The sequence below is a fragment of the Phacochoerus africanus genome, chromosome 1 (assembly GCF_016906955.1).
Source record: "Phacochoerus africanus isolate WHEZ1 chromosome 1, ROS_Pafr_v1, whole genome shotgun sequence".
NCBI lineage: Eukaryota > Metazoa > Chordata > Mammalia > Artiodactyla > Suidae > Phacochoerus > Phacochoerus africanus.
In genome coordinates this window covers 197,098,268-197,116,599 of record NC_062544.1, presented here as the reverse complement: position 1 = coordinate 197,116,599, position 18,332 = coordinate 197,098,268, and the positions used below count along the sequence as shown (strand labels likewise).

Genomic DNA, 18,332 nt, shown 5'->3' with positions numbered 1-18,332 from the left:
CACAACACCGAGAAATTTACTCACTATGTTTCTGCCACTTCACATTGAGGGTCACATGCAATGACAAATACTGAAACTTGAACCACAGATCAAGTTGGAGAAACACTGTTTTTTGATCATTGCATTTTTGCTTAGAAAAAAATCTCAGGCTATGATTTCCTGACATTTCCCTTTCTGATGAGCTGTTCTGATTCCATGATAAAGTACAAAGCAGTGTGAGTGCCCCTGCAAATCCACTCATTATCCACTGGACTTTGGAACCCAAGTACCCCTCTCATCTTTCAAGGGGAATTGTTCTTTTATTCTGCTCATTAAAAAAAAAATAGAAGAAGAAGGAAAAAGCTAAAATGGCAAGTCCATAACCTCTAGCAAATCATCATTTCCATCTGCAGCCCTGGCAGTTGTTTAAAAGCAAGAGCAGGAACAGAGAGAAAGCCCCTTCTTTAGTGTAAAACTCTTGCTCTGCTTTAGCAAAACCATAGGTACAAACAGTGTGGAACAGTCTCTCAATATGCCAAATGGATGAAGGTGCCCAGTTTTCCTTTATAATAGATTAAATCCAAAGTAGTTCTTTATCAGGGAAATCCATTGTAATCTTCCAATTTCCCCTTTTAAAAATTAGGCTCTGGCTATCAAAGCACATTGACCATGGGAATAAAATATTTATCTAACAGGTTTCAAGTCTTAAAGACAGCTTCCTATTCTTTATTTTTCTTGGACCTCTATGCCTCCCACCCACCAAAGTCTTCACTCAACCCTACCAACAGCTCAGCTGGCACCATAGGTAAGAAGCAAACTGTTTTCTCTGTGACCTCTAAGCATTCTACTCCACAGGAAAAGCAACGTGGAATGCACACTCAGCAGCCTACGAGCCTGGATCCAGTTCATCCTCGAGGCATTACTGCCATAAAACATAATAGTATCCACTGTATTTTGCTCTAAGCAGATTCTTCTCCCACTCCCCTCTCCCCCTTTCTGCTTCTACTCCACACCTGGCTGCAATTCACAAAGCACACAGCAGACAAAAAGCACAAAACAGCAACAGATTCCTTTGTTTTACATGCAAATCCTACCTCCCGGTAGTTGTCACATCTTCCTCAAAAGCCACGCTTAATTTTTAATGACAGCGATCCAGTGCAGTCTTCCAAATAGCCACCAGTAATCATCATTACCGCTTGTGCCTAAAGCCTTTCTGGACCATTAATGTCACAACCCTTGCTAACTCATAGCTTTAATACTCTCTGCTCAAAATGTCTGAAAGAGTTTGTAAGGACAATAGGAGTGACAGGCACGCTAGACAGCCATGCTTGAAATTAGTTGTCTGAAGCTCCGTTAAAGCTGCTTCTTACTGTTTTTAAAGCGTGCAGGAGGTAGGATTTATTAGCCTATGATAGGCATGCTGCTTCTGTTTTTATTAAATACTGTAATAGGCTGTCTGTTAGCAATGCTGTGATAGGTCCAACATCACTTCCCCACTGCTTTCGAATTCTCATATTAAAAAGGGAGAGAGGGCTCAGACTTCCTTATGAAAGACTGAGTCCGACACCACCCTGTTTATTGAATCAGATTTCCACATTCTTTTTAACTACAGGAGAGAGAATTCCTTTTGCAAATAGGTATTTTTTCATGGAAAGTGAAGTTGAGAATAAACATTCTAGAATTCCTCAAACAATTCTCACTCCTAACAAGGGACTCCTCCTCTTCCCAGTTTTAAAAATAAGCATTCTTTAGAGTTAGGTGAGAGAATCAATCCTCATAGGAAATGTTCTCATCATTACTGAGGTAGGACTCAGCATACATTTACATAAAATCTCAAATTAGTTATCAAATGGACTGAACGGATCAATGAGCACATTTTTATTTCAGACTGATTTACAAAGCTTTGTGTTCTAATTTGAAGCCGTCATATATATGCCCTGCACTACTGTCCACATGGAAAGAATGAATGATGGGTGGAAGAGATGGGCATATGTACACTACCTTGATCCACTCTAGACAGTCATGATTATGGAAGGTGGAAGAGGGGTTTCTTACCATTGGCCAGAGAAGACAGTATTGCTTGGCTGGAAATGCTACTCTGAAAAGTTCTAAGTACTTTTCCAAATAGGGAAGCAGAAAAAAGTTCTTTGTGGCTCACAGTAAAACAGAAGATGTGTTATGCTCCAACCACCCAGATTTAGTCCTTTTCTTCTGCTGTTCTTTCTCCTCTCCTGCTACCCCAGGAGCAATACTTATATTGTAGTTACTATGGAAACCAAGTGGTCTGCTCCAGGGGAGGGGCTTAGGGAAAGCAGCAGATGGAATATGAAGGGAAATGTACTATACTAGCCTATAAAACTGAAAATGAAGAGGGATTAACAAACAAACAAAAACTCCTGCAAAACAAAATTTCAAAGGGAATGATTATAAAGTACCACTCTTTAATTACTGGTAGTTTTTTAAATCTAGAAATCTATTATGATCATAGCACCCATTATTTATTATATGTAAGAACTGAATATCTGAATTGCTCAGATGTCTGAGTTTTAAAAAGCCACTTTTTTTCTCTTTCTCTCTCTGCTTTTTTTAAACTTATGGTTGTCAGTTTCATTATGCCCTGATTATATGTGAATTTTTGTTGTTACGTGACTGCTGATCAAAATTTCTTTTCAAGAATAAAGTGTGACGTGGTGGGAAAATCTCCTTGCATTACAAACTGTAACCTGTTTCATTCGGATTAAGTATCCCCATGATGGTTTCTTGGGGGCAAAATCAAAATCAGAAAATATTGTGATTTAAATTTCAAAAAATAATCCTGTTTCCATTATATTAAGAAGACAAAAATAAGGCTTTTTCAAATTTTTGGTTCTTAAAGTAGAAAACATTTTTTGGTGTGTTTTGTCCAAAACCTTTCACTAGCCTCATGATCATGCAAGGGGAACTATTTCTTAGCTGAGTAATTAAATTTCACAGTTGTAAGGAGTCTGGGGAATACAAAATTATTGTCTTTAGTACCTCATTTTCACAGTTTGTAATTGGAGTAACTGACATCACTGAAATAAGAGCATAAACATTCCAAAATGAAATTGTTGGAAGGTAATTCTTCAGGATATTATACAAATTCTATGGCTTTTAAAAATAGGCAGGCATAGCATTTAAAATTTTGAAGACACATTAGTTCAGGGGAAATGAATTTATGATTTTCTCTTTAAAATTTAGGGGAGAGTAGCATTATACAGTGCATATCTCAAATATTTTTTCAAATATAAGGAAGGACAATCCAGAAACCATTAATAGCATATAATGGGGGCAAAGGCGTGGGGGGGGTAGAGAAAGAAAGAGGAAGAAGGAAGGGTGAGAAAAGGGGTGGGGGGCTCCTCATCTGGATACTTCCCTCCAATCCTCAGTGTGATTGATTCAGGAAATAGCTGTTAACATTACAAGTATTAAGGATACAGTTTTGATTCTTGAATGAAGTAAAAGGGTAGGGATGGGGCAGAAATGGTTAGTGATCCTTTAGGGAGGCTCTGTTCTTGGAGGAGCAAAAGTTACTTGACCTCTCTGAGGATGAAGGAGGTTGCTAGAAAAGGCAGTTCAGATGGGAGTAGGGGTGGGGTGGAAGATGGTTTGTTAATAAGGTATTAGAGGAGGAGCAGGAAATGAGGAAGGGAAGCTGAATGAAGGGAAAGAAGAGGAAAAGAGATCTAAGAGGGAAGAAGAAAAGAATTTCTGGAGGTTCTGGAGGTAGCATGGTGTTGAAAGAGGTCACAGGCTTTGGAATAATGATGCCTGGTTTTGAAACTTGGCTTCATTAACTTTTATGAGCCTCTCCTGTAAAATGGGGTGATCGGAATGGCTGTTGTAAGACTACAGTGATAACGAGGCAAGGTACATGATAAGGGAGGAGTGAGCTCTTATGAAAAGTAACAGTAAAATAAATGCTAGTTTTTATTTAGCAGCCTGAAAGATGGAAATGAATGAGTAGAAGAGGAGGTAGGAGATACAATAGGAAAAAAGAGAAAAGAAAGTAGGAAGAGAGGAGACATGGCTAGGAAAGGGAGAGAAGGGGCCTGGAAGAGAGAAAAATCCCTCTTGTTGGGTCACATAAGAGAGAATTTCTTGTTTTTGTTATGTTTTCCGGATTTAATTTCCAGTAACTGTCACCTTAGTTTTCTCCCTGTAATGAAGATTCAGATAATGAAGTATCTTTGGCTCTCACACCTTCTTTAACAAGAAAGAACCTCTGTGGATTTGTTAAAAGCATGTTCTACCATTTCAAAAACAGCTGATCTGAGGATCGAATTTAGTAATTCATAGCATTGCTTTTCTGGATGGTTCCCTGGAGAATGAAGTTTGGGGCAGCAGAAGGTAGAAACCGAAGTGATGTTTCAGAATTGTATTACCAAACACATTCAACAAGAGTACTCTGTGATTCTGTAACTTGATAACATTTTTAACAGCATCTGCTTTCTGAATGCACTTTAAAAAAAAAAACTTGTTCTGCAAAGAATGTGTGTATGTTAACAAATACTAGGTTGAGAACAGGAGTCTGGGCTAAAGTGATGTGATCACATATGCAGAGAATTTGCAGTTTACATGCACAGCCTGCAAGTTAAGCAGTTTAATGAATGGAACAATGAATGCATAATTTTATTATGAGTCATCACTATTAAAATGAAAATTTGATAGATACATAACCAGAAAGTGTAGTTATCTGTTACAGATACAAGTGCTAATTATATTTTTGAGTATATAATTTATGCTCTGAATAATATAGAGAGTAACTTCTTTTGCCCTGTTGTGACTATTTTTCAAGCAACAATAGGAAAGTTAGTTTAGAAACTGTTTCCTTCCTGTTATATTCCTGTGAAAGCTGGAGGTGACTCACTCTGAAATCCCAGTTTAGATCCATAAAAGAGGCATTCTCTAGTATAAATATGAAGTCTTAGCCCTAGAAAGTAGTTAAAATTAAACAGTTGATGAAAATCTGACATTTAAAACACAAATGTCTGATTTCCAAGACAGAATGGAGTGCCTTTCATTTGTCTCAAGACTTTTCCTGAAGATTTTCCTTCTTATTAGAGAATTTTTTAAAGTTTAGTAATGGAATGATAATTTCTAAAATGTTACATTTATAAGTATATCACACACATCTTATTGATTCTCAGAATGAAGCTACTGAGAGATAGGGCAGATATTAGTAGTTCAATTTTTTTTGGAGAAATTGAGGATGAGAGAGGTTAAATGATTTCTTTAATATCACATAGACTGCGGAGTTCCTGCTGTGGCTCAGCAGTAATGAACCTGACTAGTATCCATGAGGGTTCAGGTTCAATCACTGGCCTTGCTCGGTGGGTTAAAGATCTGGTGTTGTCATGAGCTGTGGTGTAGGTCACAGACGTGACTTGGATCCTGCACCGCTGTGGCTGTAGCAGAGGCCAGCAGGTGCAGCTCCAACTTGACCCCTAATCTGGGAACCTCCATATGCTGTAGGTGTGGCTCCAAAAAAAAAAAAATCACATAGCCTCTAAGCATGTCTTCTAACTCATAATCCAGAATTATTTTTTATTTATTTTTTGAAATTTTTTATTTGTTTGTCTTTTTGCCTTTTCTAGGGCCGCTCCTGCAGCATATGGAGATTCCCAGGCTAGGGGTCTAATCAGAGCTATAGCCGCCAGCCTACACCAGAGCCATAGCAACATAGGATACGAGCCACGTCTACAACCTACACCACAGCTCACGGCAATGCCGGATCCTTAACCCACTGAGCAAGGCCAGGGATTGAACCCGCAACCTCATGGTTCCTAGTCGGATTCGTTAACCACTGAGCCACGATGGGAACTTCTTTATATTTTATTTATTTTTATTTTTATTTTTTGTCAATCCAGTATTATTTTTATTATTTCATGAAACTTTACACTTGGCTCCTAATATTTCTCCTAGAAATATCTAGAAATATAAGTGCCAGAAGAAATTTTTTAAACTGTAAAAAATAAAAAGTATAAGTTGGAGCTTACTAGTGTATTGTTTTCTCTTCCCATCTGGCAAATATTCATGCCTTTTTAAAAATCTTTAGTTTGGGAGCTCTTTATTTTTATTTATTTTTTTTTGGTTTCAAGGGCCTTCAAAATTTTATTTATTTATTTTTATATAATGATTTTTATTTTTTTCATTATAGCTGTTTGACAGTGTTCTTTCAACTTTCTACTGTACAGCAGCAATATTAGAAAGCCACAGTAAATCAAGACAGTGTGGTACTGGTACAGAATACAGAACCCAGAAATAAACCCATACACCTATGGTCAGTTAATCTTTGACAAAGGAGGCAAGAATAAAAGTGAGGAAAAGACAATCTTTATGTTTTTAAGGTGAAGTTGGTAAACCTTTTTAAAAGATAAACTATAGATTTTCACAATTCTCATTTTAGAATTGACACTGAATATAATTCTACACTAGTTGTGGTAGCTAAACAGGACTCTCTGATCTGTGGGCTACAAGCACAAAGTCATCTAGTGAGGCCATGAATTGGATCATTTTCTTGGATTCTCTGATTGTATTTCTATCTGTCCTTATAAAAATTAGGGGAGAAATACCTGCAGGATCACCCCCCCCACACACCCTCCGCCCTTCTATCGTCAGTTAGTTCTATCAGCAGGTTTCAGATAATTACCATTCTATATGCATGTGGTTGAAATGGGAAAAGGAGGTAGATGATAATGTACTGTTCACGTTAACTGATTGGCCTGAGTTTTTGGGATAGAGGAAATATCCTGCCTCCCATCACCAAACACAGATAAAGACTCCTGAGCCAGGAGCCCAGCCTGGATGCCCATGTTTTAAGCACTGGCACAAGCTAGTTTAACCAACTTTCCAAAGCCATCATTCTTTGGCCGAGCCATTGCATTTGGCAGACAGCTTACTGGGGCTGCATTTCCATCCATCTGAAGCCTGTCAGGGGACTGGACATAAATCAGCTTTAAAATAAAACATAAAATACAGCAATGACAGTTGTTGGAGTTTTATTTCACTTGGGTTCTCTTACTTCCTGGGGCGTCCTAGCTGTAGTCTTCCTGCTTCCTGGAAACATGCATTATACCAGTGTGATGCTCCAGGCACAGAGTATCTATGAGCAATCAAGAAGATGATTGCTGGTTGCCATTATTATTATTATGACTTATGGTGCTGTAGTAATGTGTACCTTCTACACAATATAGCATTAGATATGATACCTGCTGCTTTCAGTATCAGTTAATTAAAAGACATCTGTCTTAAAACAAAACAAAACAGAAAAATCTCTGGTATGCAGAAGGCTCCAACATTGTATACAAAGGACAAGGATTTATATATTAGCATTTACATTCATGTGTATATTTGAATAACTCACTGAAAGTTGCTGGGTTCTTAGGAGAAGAATCATTTAGCAAACAATGCCTTTTAGCAAATATGTGAATATTCGTTGTAAAAGGCCCTGCTTTGCAAAACTACTGCAAAATCTATTATTTCTTTGTTAGTTTGAGAGTTTGTAAGTGTTTACTCTATGTTAGACATCAAGGAAAGCCTTAATAAATATTTCTACATTTCATAATATACTTAGGGAAAGAATCAGCAAAATAGATATAAAGTTCCTTTTATTAAGGGTATAGGTTAGGTATGATGGTGGCTTCATTGCCTGCCCTGTTCCCTTCCGCCTAAAAAAAACAAGACACTGTTTAATTCTAATTATAAAAACGACACATGCTCATGATTGAAAAATTGGAATTTACAAAAAATATAAGCAAGTCTTCTATGATGCTACAATCTGTAGATAGGAGTTCCCGTCGTGGCTGAGTGATTAACGAATCCGACTAGGAACCATGAGGTTGCGGGTTCAATCCCTGGCCTTGCTCAGTTGGTTAAGGATCCAGCATTGCTGTGAGCTGCAGTGTAGGTCACAGACATGGCTCGGATCCCTTGTTCCTGTGGCTCTGGCGTAGGCTGGCGGCTACAGCTCCGATTCAACCCTTAGCCTGGGAACTTCCATATGCCACGGGAGTGGCCCAAGAAATGGCAAAAAGGCAAAATAAAAAAATAAATAAAATACAATTTGTAGATAACATATTATTACATGTTACTAATATTTTAAACACTGGAATTATATTGCATATGTAGTTTTTTTTTTAGAAACATTAACATTTATTAAATTTTTAAGATAAAATGGGCTAAGCATTTTACATATTTTTATGTTTACTTCTCATATTTATCTTTGATAGTAGGTGCTATTATGCTAATTTTATAGAGGGGGAAACAAAAACTAAGAGAAGTCAATAAGTTGTCTAATAACAACACTAATTAGCACTAAGTTTTAGGATTCAGTTCTCTGACACCAAGTTCTACAGTCTTTTTTTTTTATTATTATTACTCAAATGAATTTATCACATCTGTAGTTGTATAGTGATCATAACAATCTGATTTCACAGGATTTCCATCCCACAGCCCAAGCACATCCCCCCACCCCCCAAACTGTCTCCTCCAAAGACCATAAGTTTTTCAATGTCTGTGAGTCAGCATCTGTTCTGCAAAGAAGTTCAGTCTGTCCTTTTTTCAGATTCCACGTGTCAGTGAAAGCATTTGCCATTGGTGTCTCATTGTATGGCTGACTTCATTTAGCGTGATAGTTTCTAGGTCCATCCATGTTGCTATAAATGCTGGTATTTCGTTCTTTTTAATGACTGAGTAATATTCCATTGTGTATGTGTACCACTCTTCTTGATCCACTCCTCTGTCGATGGACATTTAGGTTGTTTCCAGGTCTTGGCTATTGTAAATAGTGCTGCAGTGAACATCAGAGTACATGTGTCTTTGCAAGTCATAGTTTTCTCTGGGTAGATGCCCAGGAGTAGGATTGCTGGATCAAATGGTAGTTCTATGTTTAGTTTTCTGAGGAATCTCCATACTGCTTTCCACAGTAGTTGCACCAATTTACAATCCCACCAACAGTGTAATAGTGTTCCTTTTTCTCCACACCCTCTCCAGCACTTATTGTTTGTAGACCTTTGGATGATGGCCATTCTGGCTGGTGTAAGGTGGTACCTCAGAGTGGTTTTGATTTGCATCTCTCTAATAATGAGTGATGTTGAACATCTTTTCATGTGTTTCTTGGCCATCTGTATGTCTTCTTTGGAGAACTGTCAGTTTAGATCTTCTGCCCATTTTTTGATAGGCTTGTTTGTTTCTTTTTCCATATGTAGTTTCATATGTTAACTTTCTCCTTAACATTAAAACATGTTTTCCATGTTAATTTAAAATCTTCAAGTCTCTTTTAAAGGATGCATAATATTTTATCATATTAATATTCCCTAAATTATTTTAGAAATCCATTGTTGAACACATAGGTGATTTTTATTTTTCATTAGCGTAGTGCTCTGTTGGAGATCTTTTTACATAAATCTTTGTCTACAATTCTGATTATATTTATTTAGGAGAGAGTTTTATATCTGGATCACTGGCTTGAAATGTGTGAACATTCCAGGGGCTCTTAGCATGTATTGCTAAGCTATTCTCTTGAAGGGTTTTACATTTTCAGAGTTCTACCTGTGGGGTCTGACTGGCCTAGGGCAGGGTGTTCATTGTGGTGGGAAGATGGGTGCTTTGCTTCTCTCTTTCATATGGAGAGGTTTATTCCACTTTCTTTTTGCTTTGGGGCCTGAGTAGAAGTCTAGTGTCAGAACAAGAGGGGAGAGAAAGGAGGGAAAGGGAAAAGGGTTACTGATGTTGGAATTTTTGTTTTGGTTTCCAAAACGGGAAATGTCTATTCCCGTTGTGGGAAGAGGGAAGGTGAAGACCTGCTGCAAAGCCTGGGGCTTCCATTCATGGTGTTCCTATTGCTCTGAGCAGAGTCCCTCTCCAATGGTGTTCCTTGAACCCTGGGGCATACCTACTCTTGAGGGATTCTGTTGTATGCCAGGGATACACAGATCTGCAAGTTAAATCTGGTGTGTGTTTCTGGAAAACCAGTTTGCTTAAAGATTTTTGGGGGGCATGAGTTTTGAATTTTTGTGTTTGGGAAGTTTTTAGCACATACATAAATCACTAGAATTGCTTTTCAAAGGTCATTAAACCCGAGACTTGTCCAGAAAAGCTCAGCAAACAGGACAATTTCAGGAATGTGAAGTCATTGGAAGTCTGGAACTTTGTCTTTAAGGAATTTATGGCATTTGTCAAAATGAATGGAGAAAATATTTTCAGTGAAAATCTGTGATGCTAATACTGAAAAGTGTGGGCATTTCCTGACAAGTTAGAGGAGACCTGTGTTGCTTGTTATTTGAAAAAGGAGTCTGCTATCTTTCTGATTCGGTAATTTTTAGATGTCACACTCACAGAAATCACCCACACAAATCAGATCAACATCCTGCCAAAATTGCAATCAAAATATTAATTTATACGGGAGTCCATGTTTTAATTCCTGCCAGTGAAGTAACTCAAATTTTGTATGTGTGTGTGATTTTTAATTCCATTCCTAATTTGTCTTCTTAAATTATACTAATTTTAAAATTATGTTTTTATTTGGGATCACAGGTAGTTAGAAAGAGTATGCTCTTTTGAAGAGAGCTTAAAATATCAGAAAATATGCAAGATAATGAAGTAAATTCAGAATAACCTGAAACCACTGAGAAATGTCAGAATTGACATCCCTAAAGCTTGCCACAAAGCACTCAATAACAACAAAGTTGATAGTGTGACCCAACTGTTTCTAGTAAATACATAATGAGAAGCAGCAAACAAAAAAGTATAGAATGTCCCCAAATATTTATTTAAATTATGTGTTTATTTTTATGGAGATGAAATATTAACCTTACAGAATGGAAAACACTGGATACGTTTTCCATAAAGCCATCACTTATGCAGGGAAATTTAAAAACTGATCATTGCAGTTTTTGGGAAAAAACTCCCTAGAATTTTACCAAATTAAAAGGAAAAAGTCTGAGGAAATTTACTAGAATGCATTGCGTTATAAAAAACAAGCAAGCCATTCAAAACAGCTTGACATTATCTTTAAGTTCAAAATGTTATCTCTTCCATTTCCTTTGGAGGCTGAGGCTCATGGGATAGAAGATAATTTAGGTAAATTTTGACTATGAACATGGCCAGATGGTGACTTTGTGAAATTAGAAAAAAAACTACTTCTTTATCAGACATTTATGAACCAATTGCTAGAAAACTGTCTCAATAAGTAGGAAAAAAACAATGATATCTAGGAAATAAATTGTAGCCCCAGTGTAGAAAGCATGCATAACTATACACAGTGTCTTTGCATGTCTGAACCAGTCAGAGGTACCATAGGTGAAAATAATGTTGCCAAATTTGTTTTAAAAAGGCTGAGATTAACCCTACTCCTTTCCTTATATTTTCATGATAACTTGGTTGTTAGTAATTTTGATATTTGATAATCCATGATTATATATATATGTATATGCATATGTATATATATATATATGGAAAGGAAGACATAGAATGTAAGTATATCAGTTATTTTATAATATGCAAATAGAATTTTCCCTTTAAAAGACTGAGACTGTTGAATTGGGTTAAAAAAACAAATTCAACTCATGTATACTATTTATAGACATATAAAATCAAAGTGATAAATAAAGGTTGAAAATAACGAAGTAGAAAAAGAGATACCAATCCAATACAAGCTAAAAGAAAGCAGGGGTTGCAATGTTAATGGAAGTCAATATATTTAAACTTAAAAGTACTATAGAGGATAAACATAAGCATTATATAACGGTAAAATTGATAATTTCTGAAAAAGCTCTCAGTGTCATAAGCCTATTTACTCTCTCATCATTTAAAAAATATAAATCATTGGAGTTCCCATCGTGGCTCAGTGGTTAACGAATCCGACTAGGAAACATGAGGTTGAGGTTCCATCCCTGGGCCTTGCTTAGTGGGTTAAGGATCCGGTGTTGCTGTGAGCAAAAAGACACACACACACACAATATATATATATATATATATATTTAAATATATATATAAATCATCAAATACATATGCAAAAACTATTATAAGTTAGAGAAGAACTTTAATTTTTATTTTATTTTATTTTGTCTTTTTGCCTTTTCTAGGGCTGCTCCTGCGGCATATGGAGCTTCCCAGGCTAGGGGTCTCATCGGAGTTCTAGCTGCCAGCCTACGCCACAGCCACAACAACACGGGATCCGAGCCTCCTCTGTGACCTACACCACAGCTCCCGGCAACGCCGGGTCCTTAACCCATTGAGCAAGGCCAGGAATCAAACCTGCAACCTCATGGTTCCTAGTCGGATTCGTTAATCACAGCCACGACGAGAACTCCGAAAAGAACTTTTAGATACTATAATGACAGTGATAATGTTAAGAACTGGACAGAATTAGTGAAATTATGGAAGAATTAAACTCTACCATACGTCAATAAGTATTTTTAAAGTGCTTTCATCTCTCGAATAAAGAATTATCAATACCAAATAATAACAGTGAAATAGCAATAGTAAGAATAATGATGATTAAGTACTTGGCTACACAGAAAAAAACCGTACAAATTTTTAAAAGTTAGAATCTTATGAGCCACATTTTTCTATCACTTACTAATTAGATAATTATTTATTAGAAATAAAAAACATATAGATGACCCCCCTCCCCCAAAAGTTTACTTCTTAGAAATGAAAAAATCCCAAAACACTCTTGAATTACCACTTGGTCAAAGGAAAATCAAATGGTAATGATTACTGTGTAGGAAAATACAGAGGAAGACTTTGGATGCTATAACCTGCTTGTCTAAAAATATACAGTCTTACTCACACCAGTCAGAATGGCCATCATTAATAAATCCACAAATAACAAGTGCTGGAGGGGGTGTGGAGAAAAGGGAACCCTCCTGCACTGTTGGTGGGAATGTAAACTGGTACAGCCACTATGGAGAACAGTCTGGAGATACCTTAGAAATCTATCCATAGAACTTCCATATGACCCCGCAATCCCACTCTTGGGCATCTATCCGGACAAAACTCTACTTAAAAGAGGCACATGCACCCGCATGTTCATTGCAGCACTATTCACAATAGCCAAGACATGGAAACAACCCAAATGTCCATTGACAGATGATTGGAAGAAGTGGTATATATACACAATGGAATACTACTCAGCCATCAAAAAGAATGACATAATGCCATTTGCAGCAACATGGATGGAACTAGAGAATCTCATACTGAGTGAAATGAGCCAGAAAGACAAAGACAAATACCATATGATATCACTTATAACTGGAATCTAATATCCAGCACAAATGAACATCTCCTCAGAAAAGAAAATCATGGACTTGGAAAAGAGACTTGTGGCTGCCTGATGGGAGGGGGAGGGGGAGGGAGTGGGAGGGATCGGGAGCTTGGGCTTATCAGACACAACTTAGAATAGATTTACAAGGAGATCCTGCTGAATAGCATTGAGAATTTTGTCTAGATACTCATGTTGCAACAGAAGAAAGGCTGGGGGAAAAATGTAATTGTAATGTATACATGTAAGGATAACCTGACCCCCTTGCTGTACAGTGGGAAAATTAAAAAAAAAATTAAATTAAAAATATACAGCCTTAAATGCCTTTAGTATTAAATAAGAAAAATGAAAAAGTAAAGCAAATGGTATGCATCTGAAGAGACTAGAAAAGTAATTTTTAAAAGCAAGAAATAAAGATAAAAGCAGAAATTAGTAAAATGGAAAATAAATGGAAGAAAAGATAAATGCAAAACCCTAAATATCTAATGGGAAAGATTTACCTGTAATGAGCATGATTAAGGAGAACACAGTGTATAAAAAATATATGGGATATAAGTGAGAAGATAGATAACTAAATATAGGATATTAAAATAATTGTAAGAAAATAAAATATTTGAAAACTTAGATAAAATGGATGATTTGCTATCAAAAATATAAGTTGGTAGAGCTGACTCAAAAATAAAAAAACCTAGGAAGTTCCTGTTGTGGCTCAGTGGTAACAAGCCCAACTTGTATCCATGAGGATGCTGGTTCGATCCCTGGCCTTGCTCAGTGGGTTAAGCAATCTGGTGCTGCTGTGATGCCAGGTCACAGACATGGCTCAGATCCCGTGTTGCTGCGGCTGTGGTGTAGGCCGGCAGCTGTAGCTCCAATTCAACCCCTAGCCAGGGAATTTCCATATGCCACAAATGCAGTCCTATAAAGCAAAAAAATAAAAATAAAAAACTTAATAAGTAATCATCTTAGAAGAGATCATACCAGAGAGTAGATATCTCGATATGCAGACAACCAGAAACATGTGTTCACAGCTAAAATTTTATCTAAACCTTAAAGAACAGGTCATTCTAAAGCTGTTTCTAATCCAGATCATAGAAGAATGAGTAAATTGTTTGATATGATTTTATAAAATCAATATAATTTAGTACCAAACCAGGATAAATTATTTCTGGGCAAAAAGGAAACAAAAGCCATGCAAAAAGAATAAAGAATGATCAGGATCATTAATGAATATGGCTTCAAGATTCTAAATGAAATATTAGAAAATAAAACACAGCAAGTTATCAAAAATAATACATTGTAACAAAGTCAGATTTATTCAAGAAATGCCACATCCATCAATCTATCAACATAAGCCTTCAACAAATTGAAGGAGAAAAGCCATATGATCTTACGGAAAGATGTTGAAAGGCATTTGATAAAAGTCAACAGCCTATCCTAATAAAATGCTAAATAAAATAGGAAAAGAGGACTACTTAATATATTTATATAAATAAATTTATATTACATATAATAAAGGCTATCAAAATCTAACAGCAAATATCCTAAATGTGAAACTCTCAAGTCATTTCAATTAAAAAAAGGAATTAGGGATTCTCAGTTTAAAATTCTTGATTTCCCATTGGCCTATTCAAAAGTTCAAGCTTCCTGACATATGAAGTCATTCCTGTATGGCCTCTGCCTACCTCTTTAAAGTTTCATTTTCTTCACCTAACTTACATATAGGTCACGATCCATCCACATCTGCTTCTAGACTGCATTCCCCCCCGCCCCCCCAAGGGTGATGTTATTTCATAGCTCTTTGCTTTTGCTTAGATTGCCTTCTTTTGCCTTTGTACCTGCTATCCTTCTCTCACTTTCATCTGAGCAAGTCCTCATCTTTAAGACCCAGCTCTTACCCTCCCCTAAAAGCCTAGGCATTTCTCTAATATTGCTCTTAAGAAATGCTGTTTGAGCACAGAAATGGGGTCCTTTTTTCCTTTGTGTACCTAGTGTCTAGCACTGTGCCTGACACATAGAGTGCATGTAATAAAAGTTAACTGAATTAATGTATAAAGAGATGAGCAAATCCATCAATATTATGGCTTCTGTTGCCTTGTTTCCTTTGGTTTTATTCTTCCTAGTAACAGTGATGGGATGACTTCCTGCAGAGATGCCCACTCGTGATGTTGTAAAACCTGTCTCTTTGTATATGGATGAATTCTCTTTTGTTTTATGACCCATATGCATACTTGGCAAATGATGCTGTTAATGCATTTTACTTGCCTTCTGCTTCATGAAGTGCCAATCGTGTCCATATCTGCTAAGTTATTTGCTTGTTCCTTTGTTTTTGCCATTGTGTGCTGACAGCATGGGGGTAAGTGTGGAGACAGAAGACATGTTTCAGAAGCTCTGTTAAGTGACCCAGAAGAACTCTTTACCTTGCAGATGGTGTTTCATATAAATTCTCTAGTGTCCTGCTGAGGTGTTTTTCTTGGCTAACAACTCACTGGGCATTTTGACAACCATTACTTGTAGGGTATGTGCCTTACTACCTTAACTACAATTCCCAAGGCTGTCTAGGGGAAAAACTGAACCTGAATGGATTCAGAAGAGTTCAGACTCAGTTGATGGGTCTGATTCTTCAGCTTTTGGAATTTGCCACTTCTTACAGTTTTTTTGGTTTCCCATTCTAACTTCTGCCGTCTGCCATGGTTGGGTAGTGCAGGTGTTCAGAATTTTCTTGTTCTCCCGTAAACATGACTCTTCCATCCCCTTTATTTGTCTGGTCATTAGTTATCAAATTGTTGATGATATGATGGACCATTCCTCAGAACATCTGCTCCAGATGCTACTTCTCTAAGAAGAATGAGAAACAGCTAATGTGCTTTGTAATTATTAGCTCAGGTTTAATTGCTTTCTTCTAATTCATTGTGCACAATTTTTAATAATTATATAATTTAGTCAATTGTCCAATTTATTTGGGCGTGTAAAATATACCATATGGAAATCAACATCATATCCCTCCAATTTAAAAACTCATTTCAGGTATCACGTTCTCAAGGAAGTCTTGCCTGACTCCATTCAGAATGAGTCAGAATTTCCTCTTCTATTCATGTCAGTACTTTAAATGTGCCACATTTTATTACAGTTATTTGTATCTCTTTTACTAAGTGGTGAAGTTGGTTGGATATGTTTTTTACTTTGTAAGCTCATTTGTTCGCAGTCAGCAAGTGCTTAGAAAATTGCAGATGCTCAGTAAAGACATATAGCCTGACTTACCGGCTATAATGGTTTGAACTCCTTATAGCCGTCCTTGTGGGTCTTAAAAATGCAGAAAATTAGTGCCAGGGAATATCCTAATAAGAAACTTCTAGTTATACTTCTTTAGAAGCCTGATTTAGAGGCAAGGACGCTGGATTTGAGGTTGGAAAATCTGGGTTTTAGTGACATGGCTGACATTTTTGATCTGTCTCTTTAGAAAAGTCAGTACATTCAGCTTTCCTATCTATAATATGTAAATACTAGTATGTCATGGCTACCTCATATGGGTATTGAGAGAACCAAGTAAGAGAGCATTTGATAAAATTTAAAGCAATACAGAAGAAAGCTGTTGAAGCTGAATGTGCTCATTTTGAAATATTCACAGGTCATATGATAATTTTAAATTTTTTGCACTTAGTTACCATTTTAAAAAATGATGTATCACACAAGCAGTATTCAGCATTCCAAAGGATATGGTAAGAGTGATTTTGCCTTCTATGCCTAACCAAGGCTTAAGTAATCTCTGAATATGGAAACATGGCAGGTAACAAAAAATAAGAAGCAAATAAATAATTGGAGCATCCTTCTGTAAAACTGGTTGCTGACTTTCTCTTTAGTTTTTTTCTGTGCCTAAATGGGATTCCTTATATATCTAGGAAGCATCTTACTGAATCAGGCTGTCTATGTAAGATCTTTATTGAGTAATTCCTAAGGAATTTTACATTTTTGCCTTCCTTGATATGAGGTCTCAGAATTCACTTGGCTTCAAATAGATGCTGGGAATTTGCTTCACCTTTCCCCTCCCTCTATATTCTGTTGAGTTTGAAGGATACTTGCTGGCCTTCCATTTGTTAAGTGAGGGATTGCTGATCAAACACTATATCTCAACAGGGCCTAGAATGACTTAGAAAATGTTAAATTTTACTTTCATTTGAAAAATCTCACAATCACTACCCTATCTTTGCTAATTCCTACAAAGTTGCCTAATTGCTATTATCACTTGTTATTTTGGGGGGTATTCAAAAAATTATAGACTTAATAATACACCTCTATTCTGAAGAATTTATAACATAGGACCTTTTTCAGGTGCCTGAGCTGCTTTCTTCATCACTTAGGACAGGCATATTTGCCTGTGACCTTAAATTAATTTTATGCCAACTAGCTGCACTTATCAAAGTGTTGGGAACTAATTTGTTTCTTTTATCATAAAAAAAAATTCAAGCTTTATTATAATGCTTTAAGAAATTCTGCTTCTTTTGATCTCATCCCCTTATTGCATTTTAAAAATCATAGTTACTTGGTGTTTTAGAACTGATATACCAAAAACTGAATATGTTAAAATTATTTGGAAAAGGGCAGGTAGACTGAAGGGCAGAAACAAAAATGCAGTAGGGATAAGCCCCAAAAAAGATATGTTAAAATGTTACAGGTTTCTTCACTGAACTCTCTGAGATGTCGTGGATTCAGATGTTACTTACCTTGGTCACAAGACTGCATTCTGCTGAACGTTACTTGTTACATACCTAGGCTAGCATTTATTTTTAAGGATCACTTTCTGGTTATGTTTCTTGTCTGAAAAGCTGTGCTGACTTACATTCCAGAACGATAAAATAGTTGCCTGCTGTTGTTGATGGGATATTAGCTCAGTTATTGGAATTAATAGAAGTCTGGGAATATGCTTCAGATGAAATGGGAAATTAAAGGCCCGTAACCATAACTTTTTAACAGAGGAAACCATTATAAAATTTATGTTTCCAGAAATGTAGATTTGATATAGACTTGGGCCTAAAAATATCTGCTTTCGAATTGGACTTTCGCCTTTTACTTT

The 18,332-nt window shown here is 36.5% G+C and overlaps 1 protein-coding gene across 1 annotated transcript in view; it reads right to left on the bottom strand.

Moving 5' to 3' along the window:
- Positions 1 to 1,114, bottom strand: part of KCNMB2 (potassium calcium-activated channel subfamily M regulatory beta subunit 2) — a 252,089-nt gene extending 250,975 nt beyond the window's left edge. The window contains exon 1 of the mRNA XM_047786798.1: positions 1,074 to 1,114. The gene's annotated coding sequence lies outside the window, so the exon portion shown is untranslated. The remainder of the gene's footprint in view (positions 1 to 1,073) is intronic.
- Positions 1,115 to 18,332: the final 17,218 nt, after the last annotated feature.